General features: G+C 37.2%; 1 pseudogene; it reads right to left on the reverse strand.

Annotated features, from left to right (window-relative positions):
• Positions 1-2076: 2076 nt before the first annotated feature.
• Positions 2077-17454, reverse strand: part of LOC132018695 (high mobility group protein B1-like) — a 97242-nt pseudogene continuing 81864 nt past the window's right edge.

A 17454-nucleotide genomic window follows, 5' to 3' on the forward strand; every position in this document is an offset into this window, starting at 1 on the left:
TACATTTCTGGGCCTGGCAGAGGGACACAATGACAAAGATAACTCAGCGGCCCTTGCCTTTAGGGCAGCGGTGGTCTCAGGGGTCCTGCATAGCAGAAAATTACTGGTTGGAAGTGGGGCTAGGGCAGTATATCTTGAGACCGCATTTACATAGTAAGCAGAGCTCTTCCTTGACTGCCTGATTATTTGGGGTGGCCCGGGGAGCGGGCCAGTAGAGATGATAGGGATTTGCCTTGGGAATCCTGAAGTCTAGGAAGTGGACACAAATCTTTGATGAATTGTTGGCCGCAATAATGAGTATGGAAGGAAAAGGAGAAATGAAAACGAAGTAAAAGGATTCTGGGAGAGATTGGGGAGATAAAATCAAGGGAAAACACAGGATCAAAAATAACAGCAAAAGCCAGGAAAGAGAGAAAGAGATCATAGAAGAGGAAGAGATCATAGAAGAGGAAGAGGGGGCAGGGCACTAGGAGTTCGAGGCGGGCGTCGTCCTCTCATTTCATCCCACAGGGAGCCGCGGAGACCGAGTCTTCGGTCCCGTTTAACCCGTGGGAATCACTGACCTTAAGAGGTTAGATAACTGCTCAGTGTCACCGAGCTAAGTACCGGAGGCAGGATTCTCACCCCATCGGGGTCTGGCTGGATCGTGCCAGCGGCCCCAAGGAAAAGAGCGCACAGGGCAAGCAAAGCGAAGGACCCGCGGGGCTGGAGTCCCTGCTCCAGGAGAGCGCCGCGCAGGCGGCCAGGCAGGGAACAGTCATAACCTCCCCAACCAAGGGCGCTTTTCGGGGGCGCAGCACGGGTTATCTCTAGCCGGAGATAACCCCAGTGGGAGTCTGGGCAGAGAAGTGAGGGCGAGCGGCACTGGGGTCCTGCAAGGGGAGAGGTGTCTCATCCCTCTGCGCCCCGTCACATCCAGGTTCTTCCTGCTCCGCACTTGGGTCCCCCAATTAAGCCATGCCGAGGTGCCTCTCCTTTCCCTCTCGTGGCCTGTACCTCTACCCCCACCTGAACCCACCGACGGGCGGGCTGGGGATGGACCCTGTTCCGGGTGGGTGCTGAGTTAACCACGCGCTTCAGGCAGGGCTCTGAGGACAGTGTTTCCCAGCGCCTGTGCGCACACTGGGTGGTGGAGAGTGCCTGTCAATGAGACCCGACGCAGACACAGGGAAGCCGAGGTTATTTCGGAGCCTCATGGTAACTTACCGGAGGATGTACAAATAAGGGAGCGGAGAAGTGTTTACCTCATAGGCAGTAAAAGCAAAACAATCACAAGGAAGAGTGATGCCCAGTTTGGATTGTAGGTCAACGCGGTTTCATATTAGGAGCATCAAAATTTGATGAATATCTCCTGCCAATTCTTAATGATTATTCAATGATTATTAATTGACGAGACACCTTTCACCTGAAAATGGCTTGTCTGCATTGTCTTCGCAGAGAACTGCGAATTAAAGTTTCTTTGTTAGGGAGAACAAAGAAGAATCCAAATTATTTTAAGGAGGCTTTAGCATTTGACTTGGCAAACCGTTTTGCTAAAACATCAACCTTCGCTCTTTGATTCGCCCCCTCTCTGTCATAGCCTCAGTGCAGGCTTGTCTTTGCAAGGCTAATGCTCCCAGTTGGTTTGGGGCCCCTCTCAGAGTTTAGCAGTTTAGAGGTAAAATGAGATTGAGAAGCCTCCTACCGCATACAACCTTTACTGTCACACAGGAGGTAAAAGAGGCCTGGAGAAGTTAAGGGCATCTTGCAAGTTTGTGCCAAAGCATGGGGCCAACACCAGCCCCCCAGCCTTGTGCTCTGCTTCTTTGTTGGAGTGGTGGTCAGCTGTTCCCATTGTGTTCCTTCACTCGGCCCCCTACCCTATGCTCATCCTCCCTCTTGGGAGCCCAGTAAAAATTCCCTTCTTGAAAGTTTGTCAAGAAGCCAATGTCTTCTTCCTTTTCATCTTAAAAATTATTTTCTTTTGCTGTCAGATTCATTCTGACATAGATCAGGGGTGGAAAAGTGTGTGGTATAGAATAGAGTCATTAGTAAATCCATCTCGTTTTTTGTTTCATTTGACAGCAACACATTAAATTAATCCCTGTCCAAAAGAATCACATTAAGGGAGCTGTCAATGCTAATCCCCAGCTCATTGTTGCTACCTAGCTCTGGGTTGACTTTAATAGGTCGCGCTGACATTTGTTTCTTCAGAGACACATCGGTGACTTCATCCAGACCCAAATCTGTTCTCATCAAAAAGTGGAGGCACTGGCAAATTTTTACAGACCCTGAATTCTCTGGGTTTCTAGCTTGGGGTTTGGGTTCTTGTTGGAAACAGTGATTCACATTTATACATTTAACTGAATAAAGATGCTTATAACAATAAAAAGAAAATAAGGTAGAAGCCTTGAGGAAAAACACAAAGCTGATTTACAAAAGAAATTAACACTAGAATGATGCTTTTGTTCTTATACTTATTCGTAACATCCTGTATTCGCTAATACTGTTATCTATAGATCTGACTGTATGCAAGCCAGATTTAAGATGAGAAAAAAAAAAGAGAAATAAAGTAGTTGAGAGAAGAATAGATTACATAGACTAATGAAAAGGGGAAAAGAAGCAAGGATAAGACCATCTGAAGGAACATAAAAGATCTATAGAAAAGAGGAGAAAAAAGGGAATTTACTGGCAAGGAAGAATAACATTTAAGCAGAAATTTGAATAGAAAGAATTCAGGCAGTATAGAAAGTAAGAAGAATACAGTATAATAAGATTAAAATGTTCCTTTAACCAACATTTAGAAACTATGATTATAAAATTTTGTCTTTAAATGTAATCTCTCTGCCTCTCGATCCTCTGTTTCCCACACCTTCCCCCAAGCCCTGTGCACGGATGTGGATTATCCAGCTTTGTGCTTATGACATTTATGGATTCCAGATCTGACAATCATATATTAGCCTTTGTCTGGGTAGCTGAGAAGAAGCAGAGGACTGATCCAATCCTAAATCATTTAACCTGTTCTCAGAATATGCCTCTCACCTGGTTATTCTTACTTTTGTAGATATTTGGCAAGGTTTTGAAAATGAAGTAGGAGCCAGAAATTGAGGAGGTGGGCATCAATGATCAATTATCAGACTTATGCTGAGTAAAGTGTACAAATACTGCGGATTTGCTATATCAATATATACTAGAAAATAGCACGTATATTCTCTTTTTACTAATTGAATTGTACTTTATTCATATTGGAAAGTGATACTGTAAATCTTTTTATCAAGTGAAAACTCACCTCTGCTTCGGTTTTTTTCTGCCCTGAAAATTGGTGTTTTCAAGTAAACATGGCACAGTTATGCCTCTTACTTTCAGGATTTTAGTTATTTTAATTTTATTTTACTTTTATTATAATTTTCATCTCCTTTTGCTTCTTTTATCTCCTCAGAATTACCTCTGAACATAACTATTTAAAAAGTGACTTTTATATAATCTCAGTAAAACACAGAACTATCTATTGAAGGCAATTTCATTTATTTAAATGATTGAACAACTGAGGTTCATTCTCAAAAAATGAGCTAGGGTTTTTGTGGTCTACATAATAAGACTACCAAGGATCAGTAAGAAAAGAACTATGCATGCATTCAACAATCTCTAGACAAATGCCAGGAGTATGAGGAATAAGAACTTAGGTTCATATTGCATCAGTGGACTAAGACCTGGTTGACATTTTAGAAATTGGTGGGCTAGAGCAGACATGAATGGAATGCTAAAACTCCTGGTACACCAATGCTTTGTACTCAGCATGATGTCTTGTACATAGTAGGCATTCAGTGAATAATTCTTACATCAATAATGAATGTTTGTGTAACACCTTCATGCAGGAGAGAAGGTAGGAGAATGAATACAGCTAGGTAACAAAAAAGAGAAGGCCAGAGGAGGTGGCAGAATTGCACATTGTTAGTTGTATAAATGGGCATAATTGGTGGTGTTTTACTGGGTTGCAGTGACTGAGGCACTGGCTCTGGAAATTAAAGCAGAGGGTAAAACTGGTAGGCAATGATGCAGTGGACACGTGTACATATGCATGTATACATTGGAAATGTATACATATGCACTGGTCACTTTATAAGAGCTTTGCCTTCAAGGAATATGTATTTTAAAGGAAAAACATATATTTTTGAATTTAGATAATTCACTGTGCATAATGATGTATCAGGAGATGATTTTCAGTCATTGAACTTCTGTGTGTACCTCGTGGTTGTGTGCAATCAAGAAGAGCTCCTCTTTCTTCTCTGCTGGATGGTGGAAGCAGGGAATTCCCTAATGCCAAACTGTTGGTGGTAGATCCCAAAGCTACTAGTGGAGGCTGGGGTGGGGCTTGGGGGATGTTATCAATTTGGTGGTGACTGCAGTGGCAGTGGGGATATAGGGTGGGAAACTTTTAAGTAACCCCCCAGTAATTCTCTAGAGCCTGACAATATTTCCCAATACCTCCTCCCACCCACCAATCCTCCTGTTATTTTCTTCATTGGCTTAAGGGTTGGTCTGCACGTTTTCCTTTTCCACATCTGTTTCCTATGGTTTTTGTGTGCATTTTTCTTCATTCTGTGGTGGCATAGAGCCCCAATTCACTGCTTTTGCCCTATCACCCATCTGACCTTGAAGCAAATGCAGCATTTTTTATTTTTAAAAAGGATTGTTTTTATTAGTAATAATGGGAAAGCAGGGGGGCAGATAAAGGTGTGAGAGTATCCCCATTTTTCCTTTCTTTTAAACAACTAATTTTTACGGAGTCAAAAAATGTGTATAGAAGGATCTAAATCAGAGGCTAGGTTTCAGATTTCACTTTTGCTTTTGTCAAAGAAGTTGGAGAAGCTGTAAGGGAAGGACAAGGCTTCTGAGAGGATGGTGAAGATTTGAAGCAGGTATGGGCACTGCTGGCCATGTCACAGGTTGGACTGGGTGGGGAAAGTCGAGGATAGGGAAGAAAAAGTCAGTTCTGGGTCTCTGGTCTCCACTCACCTTTCCTCAGTTGCCACTGCTTCAGAATACAGGCTCCCCGGCAGCTTCCCTCTCCCGACCCCCTACTCTCAGTCTAGGACAGCAGGGAGCAGGGTGATAAGTCAGACACACAAGTTTATTTCTACGTGTTGTTATTTGACCTCCCATTACTGACCTCTGGTACGTTTCTACAATATTTTTTTTCTGGGTGAGTAGTCCACCCAGAAATATTGTGGAATATATTCCACAAATCTATTGTGGAATATAAAGAAGGCCCAAGGAGGAAAAAGCAATGGATAGGAACTTACACACTTTTAGTTTTGTTCTATTGCTTCTAAGCTTTTGGAAAGGACTGTAACTGACAACTACAACCCATTTTCAAACTTAAATTATATCTGTGCAATTTAGGTAGAAAGCCCCTGGGAAGATATGGTACCTTTTTTCTGTGCCTGCCAGGGTACTAAGCACGTTGAAGGCATTTAACAAATAATGATAATAATTTAAAGCAATGGGAGCATTGGGTGTATAGGGAGATAAGAAACTGGAAGACTGGGGCCCACTAATAATTAATAATGTCTCAGGAGGTGGTCCTACTGTTTTTGGATTTTAAATCCCCTTGTTCAATTTCTTGCTGGAGTGAATTCCACACAAAAAAGAATAATCTTTAATTTGATACTTACTCACTTCAGTGTCCTGTGCTGAGCTGGCTAAGATTGCATATTCTTATGAAAATATACGCATTCATAATCAATCTGATAATGTTCCTCCCCAGGGCTTCTAAATGCAAAAGCAAGAGATCATATATTCCGATATGTGGCTTCAAAGTCATAGGATCATCTGAAAAGTTCGCATTTCTCATTTTTCACTTTTTATTCTTGGAACTGAAAGGAAAACAACACCGTGAAAACTTCTAATTAAATACATAATGAAACAAGGCCCAGCACCAGTGAGTTACAGCTTCACCAGGAATGAATTTTTGTCCTTTTATGTGATAGGTTGAATTTACAGACATTGCAATAAAATGACAGGATAACTAGAGTATGCTTCTGATTAAGGTTTGATTACCAATTATTTTGTTGCTCCCTGAGCTTACATCCTGAAGATTTGGAGTCTGCATTTATTTATTTAGGTTAAAATATTCAGAGACCATAGGAAAGGCTACCCCCAAGGAGAGACCAGAAAGAATGCAAAGTGTGTCTTCTGTGCCCATCCTTTCTTCCAGTGTGTTCTTTTTCCTATGTCTGTTACACCACATAGCACAGGCCTTGGATTTGGTTTAGACTTTCATTCTCTTCTCTGGGTCAAAGCCTATCATTCTTTGCTTTTCTGAACTGACTCCATTTCATTTTAGATTCAGCTTTCATAATATTTTTGAATCCTTTCTGTCTTCCACACCCTCTTTTCCACAGTCTTATTTTGAGATGGCATCATTTCTTGTCTAAATTACTGCAATAGCTTCTTGACTGGTACATTCAGTCTGGTCTTCTTGTATCCCATCCTTCACCTCCTGTTGGAGTTTTTGTTTTGCTTTATGTATTTATTTTTTCTTAAAACACAGGTCTGCCTTTCTCTCTCCTCTGGTTAAAAATTTTGACACCCCACTTGCATCAGCTCTCAGATAAAAAATCATACTCCTTAGCAGAGCGTAGAAAGTACATTGTCTTATGATCCCTGCCTATCTTCTGAACATCATCAGTGGCCACTTGACTGTGGATCTTCATACATGCATTTTTAAAAAGGCTGCTCTTCTCCATTCATACCTTAGAACATGACAGTGTGCCTGCTTGGATTGCATTTTTCCCTTTGATTCTGTGAAAGATGCCTGCCCTTCCTTCAAGGTGCACTTTGAAATTACCTTATTGAATTAAAGGTGGCAATTATTTCCTCCTTATTCCTACACTTCCTTTTTAGGAGAATCTGTCCTAAGACTAGGATTAAGTCAGATTTTTCTTTCCAAGAATTAATAAAGAAAGTGAATTAGTTGGCTATGGATGTTGGATGGGTAGGTCAAAGGCTGATGTGGTCATATATACAAGCCAAGAAAGTTGATCTATGGGAAAAGGTAGGAAAATGGGAGCGTATATGAGAGATGTGCTAAGAAAGAGAATAAGTAGAGACCTATCTTGGTTTCTCATTGGTTTCTCAGTTCTTATTAGAGTCCCTCTTGAGACTGTAGTTGCCTTTTAGAAGCTCTTAGCTATTTAAGTGAATATATTCTTTATTTAACTTATCCAATTGAGTTTCTGTTTTTTGTCAAAAAATGATTCTTTATTAAGACTCATCTAATATATGCAATGAAATTATATATATATGTGTGTGTGTGCGTGTGTGTATCTATCTCCATCTTCTCCACCAGACAGTAAACTCCCTGATGGTATGGATACTGTTTTATTTATCTTGAGATCCCAGCTGGGAATTACATTGAGTCTAGCTGTGGTAGATTGACAACAAATGTTTGAATGAATGAATACTTATGTCATTTTTTCAGTGCCTTTTCTAACAAAGAGCTTATGAAATTACAAGTTGGTGTTGCTATCATAGAGGATGATAAAGTATTATGTTTTCTGGTAACATATTTGTATTTTAAGAAGGGATTTCTGGAATCAGCCCTTTGAGGTATAGGAAAAGCCACAAAAGTAGGAATTTATCAGTATTGGATTTCTTGGGGAGGTATTTTGGGAACCTTTAAATGTCTGAAATTATAAAATACCTTTGTTCAGGGCCAGCGGCGTATAGGGCCAAGTGCAGGAGGAACTGGGTGAGGGACAGAAGGACTCCTTTCCTATAGGGACTGATGAAGTGGGAAACAGGGCTGGGAGCTTACGGCCCAGAACTGAATTTACTGCCTTCCAAATTTTTTTTTAAAGTTTTTATTTATTTATTTGACAGAGATCACAAGTATGCAGAGAGGCAGGCAGATAAAGAGGGGGAAGCAGGCTCCCCGCTGAAGAGAGAGCCCAATGCGGGGCTTGATCTCAGGACTCTGAGATCATGACCTGAGCTGAAGGCAGAGGCCCAGCTCACTGAGCCACCCGGGCGCCCGTCCAAATGTTTCTATATGTGTACAGATCATGCAGGAAAAACAGAAAATAGTTTTAGAGGAATGAGTCAAAATACTGAGTTATTTGACAAAATACCATGATGTAGAAAGTTCACTTTGTGAATCAGTGTATTGCTCCTTAAATATTGTTATCTTTAATAATACACTCTCTAACACTTTCTGCCTTGGTAATACTGACCAAAAGACACATAACAGACATTAAATAAACATTTATTTTCTATGGCATAAGTCAAAGAGGATGTTGTCATATAATAGCTGAGACCTCACTATAGGAAAATCAAATGAGACAGATTATTGAAATTAGCCTGAGATGAATGTTTCTCTTTCCCAAATTTAACCCTCCAAGATTTTTAGATCATGTAATTCTTGATTTCTACTTTTAATAGTGAGGTATACATTTTTACCTTCTTTTCTTCTTGATTTACAGTATTACATTAACAAGCCTTCACTTTTTTGGCTACACCAAGACTCCTCCTCCTCCTCCTCCATCTCCATTGATTAAACCAGGGCAGTGACAGTCATTTCTCAAACTGCCATCCTCATTAACTGGCATTTCTCTTGGTACAGATACCTTTGAGAACATCAGCCCGTATCAGGCCAAAGCCTATTTAAGGCAAGGCCTCTTCTAGACAAAATCTTTAAACAGGGAATGCATCCTTCTTAATACTATTCTGGTAAATGCACTAGGCATTAGAGGGTGGCTTTATTTGAGAACTTAATAAATTCTACTTGTGCCTTAAGGTGATGTTCCTTTTAAAATTAAATGTAATTATAATAGGGTAGAGGTGTAATGCAGGCATGTTGTTGGATAAACACATAAATTTATGGATGCTTAACAGATTCTCTGCTTATTCCTCCCTAGTGAAAATGTTTCTCAGCTCTAGTAAAATGTATATGCACTATCCTCCAACATAAATGGAAGTTAAACAGCTGGACAGAATGCCAATGTTTTAAAATATAGCTGGGAATCAAAGGTATAAAGCAAAAAGACCTCTTTAGCTTCAAAGGTAGCCAATTAAGTTGCAAACACTATTGATAATAGTTACTTTATTCAGAGCCTTATTATATAAAACACCATGCTGTCTTGAAACTGAAGAGGTTGCCGTGCAGTCGTTTCCATAATCCATAATTGAAAGAATCATAAATGTAACAATTATTTCCCTCTATGATTGCTTTCACAATTTCTTGTTCTCTGCAGGATCCTTGTGTTTTTTTTTTCTTTCAGCTCATTGCAACAATCAAGCAATTATAGTGTGATTCATATTTAAGATTAAATTTTGCATGTCTACTGAGGTATATAAAAATCTCTATTTTTCATAATTGTGAGCTATGTTTATATGATCAATCAACTTTTTAAGTAAGTAGTATTGATTACAATATATCCTTTATAAGTAATATCTATTTGGTCTATCTTTTTTTTGTCAATCAATGCCTTATAACAAAACAATGCAATTAAAGATGGACATAAATAGTATAATTTTCAAGTTGGAAAAGCTACTCTGTATGATGAAAAAAAGAAAAGAAATAAAAGCAATTCCCATATGTTGTATTTTAACCTAATCTTTAGAAAGTCCTGTCATCCTCCAGAAGGTATTTCTGGCTTTTGGTATTTTAAAATGTTAGTAATGAACTAAATGAAGATGTTATTACTTCTTAGCTTCGATATTGTCATTCTGTAGATATCATGCAGTGACAGCCGATGCTTACGAATCTGGTTTTTTCTTCCCTATATTTAAGGAAGTTCAGTTAATATTTTTTTAGGAGTGATTGCTCACCAAGCTTGGATTGGAGACTGGCCAGCTTCTTTGAGAACTCTGATTTAATGGTTGAGTTTAAGAAGAGAGGTAAAGCTCTCTTTCTTCTTGCCCCCTCCCCATTCCACCTCATATCTAGTGGGAGAAGAGGCAGTAAAACTAAGTAGGCAAGAGGAGAGGAAAAATTAAAGGGGAAACAAGGGCATAGTTCCAGAGAGGTTCTCATCATTTTGAATAAGTGAAATGAAAGTAGCTCTCCACATGTAAGTTCAAACTCTTTCTATTCAAAAAGAAACAAAAGCCATCAAAGTATGTCATCTTAACCAAAGCAAATAACACTTCCTAATATTTTAGAATTTGTTTATAAAACATTCAAATATTTCTTTTCATTTATAACCTATATATTTTAATGAAAGCCTTCATGTTTTACTTAACTTCAGAAGCCATCTAATTCATTCTCCTAATTCTACAGAACTGCTCAGCATTCTGTATTATGATTAGTGTGGTTATATACTTTATTTTCCAAATCTGGACACCGAAGATAAAAGAGGTTGCTGTTAACAGTTACCCCAAGACAACAGGTATAAACTGGGTAACTAGGATTTATGAGCACATTTATTATAAAAAAGTAAGAGCTAAGATTGCCAAGCTAAGGTTGAATCATTAAAATTAATTTAATTTTTTATCGTTCTGCCATTATGACCAAGGAAAAAAGTTAAATTGGCTATTCTAATCATAGCCAACATTTCTATCACTTATTATGTACCAAGCAATATTATCAGTATTTTACTTGCAAAAACATGATTAAGCCTCATGATGACTCTGTGAGGTAGCTACTCTTGTCCATATTTCATAGATGAGGCAACTGAGGTCTAGAGGGGTTAAATTATTTGTCCAAAGCCACAAAGCTAGTACTAGAAGAGGTGGGATGCAAAGCCAGGTATTTTGGCTCCAAAGTTTATTTCTTAACCTTCTCCTTATTTTGCCTCTTATGCATCCAGCCCTGATGGTTGTGGAGGCAGGTCTTGAATAGCAGTAGTTTTGAGGGGCTAAACAGATCTCAGAGGTTTGCAGTCCTAGGGGCCATAAAAAATTGGAAATCCAGGGAAGGAGGTTGTGAAGTGGATGCTTAGAGACCAATAAAAATACCTGATATTGCAAATCAGAAATTATATTATATAATTATATAATTGCAAATTATATTGCAAATTATATTGCAAATCAGTTGTGGATGACTCTTGGTGTTCTTCCTAAGGTGTGGATCTTACACATGCTTCAAGGAAGCAGGAATGATAACCACATGGTGGGCCCAGGGCAAGCAGAGGCAAAAGGAACATCTGATTTAAATGAGGAATAAAGGCAGGGAATGGAGACTCCTGACTATTCTTTGGTCTACACATGAGCTATATGTACAAATCTGGGTTCAGTTTTTGTTGATAGATGGGAATGACTTGCTCTTGCTTCCAGGAAATAAAAGAATGAAAGAAAGCTGGTGAAAACAGGGACCAAGGGTGGTTTTCAGTCAATGCACTGAGGTTCCTTGGCACAGCTTCCAATCCCTGCTACCACTAAATTGCTGGAAACCACACGGAGATTCCACAATGCTGACTTTGTGTGAGAAATCACAGAGAAACCACTGGATCCATTATTCCTTGATTTCCCACTTTCTTTATTTTTATTTTTTTAAAATATTTTATTTATTTATTTGAGAGAGAGAGAGAATGAGAGAGAGAGAGAGAGCATGAGAGGAGAAAAGTCAGCGGGAGAAGCAGAGTCCCTGCAGAGCAGGGAGCCCCATGTGGGACTGGATCCTGGGACTCCAGGATCATGATCTGAGCCAAAGGCAGTTGCTTAATCAATTGAGCCACCCAGGTGCCCCTCCCACTTTCTTTATAGTAGGGAATTATGAGATTCAAGGATTGGGAGCAATATATGCCAGTTCTAGTGTGGGTTGTGTTGATCCTTTTTTTTTTTAATTTAAAAAAATTTGTTAAAGATTTTATTTATTAGAGAGAGAGAGGGAAAGCATGAAACAGGTCTTGGGGCTCTGTGTGGAACTTGATCTCACAATCCCGGGATCATGACCTGAACTGAAATCAAGAGTCAGACACTTAACAGACTGAGCCACCCAGGCACTCCATGTTGTACTGATGTTTTATTTTTTATTTTATTTTATTTTTTAAGAATTTGCACTTTTTAAAGAAAGATTTTATTTATTTATTTGACAGAGCGAGAGATCACAAGTAGGCAGAGAGGCAGGCAGACAGAGAGAGGGGGAAGCAGCCCCCTGCTGAGCAGAGAGCCCAATGCGATGTGGGGCTTGATCCCAGGACCCTGAGATCATGACCTGAGCTGAAGGCAGAGGCTTAACCCACTGAGCCACCCAGGGGCCCCTGTACTGATGTTTTAGACAGTTACTTTCATCTTTATTAACCAAGATGTCTCTGATTCTAATCATTTATTGTATTGATTTTGGTGCAAATATACATTTATTACATATACTTTTACAGCCTTTGACATATTATTTCTAAGTTTTCCTTTAAGAATATGAGAATACATTCATTCACCTCTTTTTTTTAAAAAAAATATTTTATTTATTTATTTGACAGAGAGAGATCACAAGTAGATGGAGAGGCAGGCAGAGAGAGAGAGAGAGAGAGAGGGAGAGAGGGACTCTATCCCAGGACCCTGAGATCATGACCTGAGCTGAAGGCAGCGGCTTAACCCACTGAGCCACCCAGGCACCCCTCATTCACCTCTTTTATTGACTATTTACTCACCTAGTCTCAGTTGTTTTATTCATTAAACTGCTAAACTTAATTTTGATTGTATTGGTTAATATTACTGAGTATCCTTTTTTTGTATGATGATACCATGAGGAGAAAATAATTCCTGTCTTCAGAACGTAAGAACCCAAAACAAAGCAAAACAAATAATAAGCAATGAAACCAAAAGCAACATAAATAAAGGCAGATTATTATGGAATCACTTATATTAAGTCTCAGTGGTTGTAGTTTAAAAGGGCATTCACCATATATTTTCTCCTATCCTAATCTGTTTGAATATTATTGAGTATTTTTGCAAAATGGTCAAATATAATGATAAAAATCAGAAAGAAAAATCATAATATCTTAAAAAAATAATTAAAATCCTGAATTTTAGGTTATATTTATAAAATGCCTGTATATATTTTTCATGTGCACTATTTTAAAAAGTCCTCTAGTTTTAAATTAGAAGAGAAGTCAGAGGTTATCTAATTCAATCTCCTTCATAGTGGGAGCCACTGAGGAACAGAATTTTTCAGGTCTTGCTTAAGTTCACTTGGGAGCACAAACAGAAACAGGGTCCCTTCGTCTGCAGCCCTTTCAGTAGTTTTCCAGTATTTTGTATTTTAACTGTTCACTTAAAATACAAAAAAATAGTATCATGTGAATAGAATACAGAATGTACTCTATAAAATTAATGTTGAAAGATAAAGACAGAAATCCTAATTCAGGAAAATGTAATTTTTTTTCTCTAACAGAGAAACACATTCCTCTGATGCACACAAAGCACCAGCTAAAATCAGCAAACTGCATAAACAATTCTAAATTCTAATCTTGCTTTTGCCACTGTCTTTGTGCAATATTTGGTAGGTCAGTTCACCTCAATGACAGTTACCCCGTGTATACAATAGGAAAAATAATGTTTTTATTTTCTGAGATAGAGAAAAGGCTGCCGCCGCCTTCTTCTTCTTCTTCTTCTTCTTCTTCTTCTTCTTCTTCTTCTTCTTCTTCTTCTTCTTCTTCTTTTTTAATGCATCAACAATTGGAAGGAAGCTTGAAAATTCCTTGTTCTTGACATACTATCACGTCTTGATAAGAAACAAATTATTTCAAGTACTAACAATATATAGTTAAGCAAGGCAGAACATCTTTAAGCATCATATTCTTTGTTTTTGCCTTTGATTTCAATTCTACTCTTTAAGATACATTTAAATAGATTTTCTGTATATATGTTTTTCTGTCTTAACCAAAACCTTTTTAGAAGTACATTGTATTGTAAAACTACAATAATTTTCCTGAACTTAGTAAACCAAGCTAAATCATTCAAGCAAATTTCTTCCTGAATTTTTCCCTTAGCTCAATGGACTATTGCCATTGGTCGCATTAACTGGGTAATTACTGAATCTCCATTACTCTCTGACACTATAGCTGAACCACAAATAAGAGAGCACAAATACTGAGGGTAAATTTTGAACAAATAGCACAGCTATTTAAATCTTTTTGTGTACATATATTTTTTGGAGATTGAGACAGCCTTTCATTTTAGGTTAGAGAAATAAAAATGAAGGAAGGACCCAAATAATCTGTTTTGGAGTATTATCTTCCTTAAATTAAATGCTTAAAGTATAATATTAGAATAGGCATAATCCCAATCCATATTTCAACTTCAGCGCATGCAAGATTTAATTATAGACATTATTAAAAACACTTGATGCCTTTTTATGGGAACTAACATTTAAATCTATTTGACAAAGTTCTGTTTGCTGTATCTCGTTTGCATTGTCTATTGTACAGAACGGATAAAATGCTAGTCATTTGTGCTCCATTTTAATCCTGAAGACATAGGTTTGAGTCAAAGAACTGTCTTTTAAATAGAATTATTCCTTGGATTTAATGTGTTGGTGCTTCTTTTATGGTTCTGATTGTATTTTTATTTTAACCATTAGAGGGCACGTTAGTCTAAGAAATATTAAACAAAAAGCATAGCAAAAAGAAGGAAATAGACCTAGAAGTAGTAGGCAGAGAAAATTTATGTATTTAACTGTGCTTGTGTTCATTCATTGTCATTTGCAACATAATTTACCACATTTTTTTTTAATCTGAAAAGAATTCAGGTATATATAGTTTCAAGCAAGAAATAACTCTTCACTTTTTATTGCTAGCTACTATTCCTAGGAGGATGAGGTTGGCCTAGTTGAATTTGGCAAGGTTCACTATTATGTGACCAAGGAGGATATTTGAAGAACATCCTGAGTTCAAAGTTATGTCCAATTAGGTTATTATGAAGTAAGTGAATGCCAGTCCGTGGTTTTGTAGTTAAAAGAAAACAACTACAACAACAACAAAACACCTAAGTGTGAACGAATGTAGCTCAGAGCTATGCTTCACTGCAAGTATTTATAACCTTTAAAATTTGGTACAAATTACAGAGAGAACAATGGATGGCCCCAGAGTGAACAAAAGGCTCTACTTGAGTAGAAAGGCTTGGCTGAGTTCATAAACTGCAAGAGGGCAGGCAGCACAAGAGGCTTATGAATGAATGACTGCGGAGTCTCAGAATGAGTTCATTTGTTTTCAATCTATAGCAAACTGTTATTATTTCTAATGTTCAGTCTTTGCCTTAACTGCTGCAGCTTTTAATCTGTAAAGCTGAAATAGATACCAGCTAATATTTAAGAATAAAGCTTTTATGACATTAAGTTAAAGGAATACTTTAAATGATTAATTTATTAATTTATTTAATAAAGCTAATTGAGCACCTGCTGAATTTCAAGTTCTGGGCTAGGTGCTGGGGAATAAAGAGATTAATACATCGTCCCTGGCTTGAAAATATGCTTTTTTAAAAAAGTGCCCTATGATTTATAGAGAAATATATCAACAAATACCAGTAGTATATAATAACTTAATATATGAGTGGAGAATAGAAAAGAGATTTATCCAACCTATTAAAAAAATTTTTACATTTTATTTTTAAGAGAACTGAAGGTATAGGCAAAATCATTAGTATATACTATCTTCAGTTTAAGGCTGCAGAACTGCTCTGGTAATACTTTTTTTCTGAGAGTTAATTATACAATAAATCATAGTAATTAGTTGCATAAAACAAGGTAATAATGTAATTAAAACCAAAATATTTACTTGCTATAGAAGATACTTTTATGCATCTTAATTCTGCTCCTTGCAAGCTAATAATACTCTATAGGAATTTCTGTGTGGCTTTTACATCTGGTGGTTGTGGAATTAGCATGTACAAAGAGAGCTCAGAATTATGCTTTAATTATGATTTGAATGATGATTTGAGTCTGAGCATGAGTTGCCAACAGAATTGTGAGCTGGGGGAAAAAGAGATAAGGACTGTTAGTGGGATTAAAAAGTATATTTGCAGTCACTTACTTTAAAGTGCCTTTTGTTTTAAAAGAAGTAATTAATGTTAGGAATTAATTGGTTCAGATTCTTGATTTTAAAGTTATCACTTGGTTGCTAAGATGAAGCCTTTTCAGAATTACTACACGATATGCAATGACAGGAACATTTCAGTTGAAAGGTAGAAAACATAATTGAAAAGCTAGCTTTTGAGTGCCTGCTTATCACCCTAATTGATAGCAGATGAGCCCAAGGAACCAAATGATGTAGTTCAATAAAAAATTTATTTAGCTGGATTTCACTTTATGATACATGGCTTCCTCTAAGAGCGAAATATTTTTACTGATTTTTTATATAATAGTAGGCATTAAGTGGAGCCTGCTCATTATGCATTAACTATTATAAAGCAATTAGTAAAACTTATAATGAAAAAATGGATCTAGATACAGAATCTAAGGACCTTAAGGTTTGGCTAACCAAATTAAGGTATTAATAAAATTCAGTCATAAAGAATATTTCAGGTGTGTATTTATTGACATAGAAATCACATTATAAAGCAGGTTATATAGTATGAAGCTCACTACTGTTAGAAAAAAAAACATACATAAGAGTGGGGAAACCAGAAAACATGTATACCAATGTTAACAGTGGTTATCTCAGGCAGTGGAATTGTGAGAGATTATCTAATTTTCATTAAGCATATCTATATTTTCCTAATTTTTCTTATAGCAAACATTAAATTATGTGATAAATTATGATATCTTAATATCATACCTTAATATTCTAGTCTGCCTACTGTTTAGCAGGAAAATCTTTATATGACTTTAGAATATAACTATGTACTCTTGCTGATATTTAGTTGGTCCTAACATATGTTTACAATTCCTATTTGTTCATTTGTTTTCTGTTTTTGTTTTTACATATTTTACTAAAACAAGTATTAAAAATTTAGCAAACTGTATCCTCAATAATACTTAATTGGTCTCATGTGAATGAGAAGATAGAGTGAATTCATAACTAGAAAAAAAGGACAAACAATGGACCCAAATTTACGCTTTGCAATATATGAGAAGGGAATATTTAAGAGAAATGAAGGAATTATGTTTAAGATGTGACCTGGGTATATAAAAAGAGTGAAATGAAAGATAGTAGATCCAAATTATACTACATTTTGAATCTGCACATGGGAAGAGGATAATAGAACTATTGCCAGTGATTGATCAAACCAGTCAGGAAAGAAATTGTGACTTTCATTTAAAAAAAGATGATGCATTGACTAACAACCCTGGCCTCCTTTCTATAGGATTGTATCCCTTTGAAGAGAAAACATGCTCCAATTGATCTGCTCAAGGAGAGTTAATTTTCTTCTATTTAAAAGAGTAGCTTTTGGCAGGTATGTATTCTCAGGATACAGTAATTCAGACAACACATCAATGTAAACAGTTGAACCACACCTACAGAGATCAAACGAGACGGGTGGATTTAAGTAGAAGGTAAGCAGGAATTTCTATTTTAAGAAGAAGAGAAATGACCTCTA

Source organism: Mustela nigripes, chromosome 5, assembly GCF_022355385.1.
Source record: "Mustela nigripes isolate SB6536 chromosome 5, MUSNIG.SB6536, whole genome shotgun sequence".
NCBI lineage: Eukaryota > Metazoa > Chordata > Mammalia > Carnivora > Mustelidae > Mustela > Mustela nigripes.